This window comes from Leopardus geoffroyi, chromosome D1 (assembly GCF_018350155.1).
Source record: "Leopardus geoffroyi isolate Oge1 chromosome D1, O.geoffroyi_Oge1_pat1.0, whole genome shotgun sequence".
In the NCBI taxonomy this organism is placed as follows: Eukaryota; Metazoa; Chordata; class Mammalia; order Carnivora; family Felidae; genus Leopardus; species Leopardus geoffroyi.
This window is the reverse complement of record NC_059329.1, coordinates 65,956,420-65,957,442: the sequence shown is the minus strand read 5'-3', so window position 1 is coordinate 65,957,442 and position 1,023 is coordinate 65,956,420.

Genomic DNA, 1,023 nt, shown 5'->3' with positions numbered 1-1,023 from the left:
ATTGTTACTTTTGTTGGTTCTCTTCGTAGAGCTGATCTTTCTGCTTCGTATCTGCTCCTGTCAGACAAGGTGGGAGAGGGTAGTGGCGGGGGTTTCTAGGGTGGAAGTGTGGTTTGTCTTAAGTCGCAAGGTAGAGGCCAGAAGCCAGATGCCTGAAAGGCTCTTTAGAATGGCTTGAGAGTATCAAGGACTCAAAAAGAACACCGAGTTCCGATTGCTCTCGGAAGCATGCTGGAGAGTGAAAGACCCTCCGACGGTAAGCCCTAGGGGTGCTTTTCTCCCCGGTGTTCCGAAGATCAGGTGTGGGGCACCATGCACTCCTGTGCAGTAGCGCGGAGGCGGGAGCCATTGCCACTCCTCAGCCCTAGGCTGACTCTCAGGATTCCAGCCAGCCCTGCGCCCCCCGGCTCGCAAGTGCGGATGCGTGTACATGGACAGAGGGTGCCAGGAGGTGGAGTGGGGGGTGGCGGAGGTGTCCCCGGAAAGCCGGCTCCAGCCAGCCTGCAGGGGCTGCCCCCTCCCCAGTCACGTGGCCTGGTGGGTGGGGACCGACCTGAAGTTGCAGAAATCCTGAGCCATCCAACTCTGAAGTGCGCTGTGGACGTTGGGGTTCCTGGAGGGGGCGCGGAGGTGGGAATTTGCAAAGCCGAGCAGCGGCGCGGACGGAGAGACTTGGGATATGGCTCAGCTGGCGGTGATCCCGGGGTCCGCCACGGCGTGGCCAGGTGAGCGGCAGTCGGGTGCTACGGCGGCTGGGGTGGGAGAGGCTGCTCCACCAAGGGGCCCCCACACCCTATCCCGGTCCAGGGGATGCGGGGCACCCGCAACAGGAGAGGGCGGTGGGATAAAGCGGCCGTGGTAGAGCCTTGGCACTCTGAGTCAGTTCAGCCAGCGTCACCCCTTGTCGCCGATCCTTCCCTTCAACGAGGTGCCTCAGAGACCCGCAGCGGCCCGCGGACGCTGGGGAGCCGTGAGCAGGGAGTGGGCGCTCCGCTGGCCCCGCCCCTCGCGCGCGCACTGGCT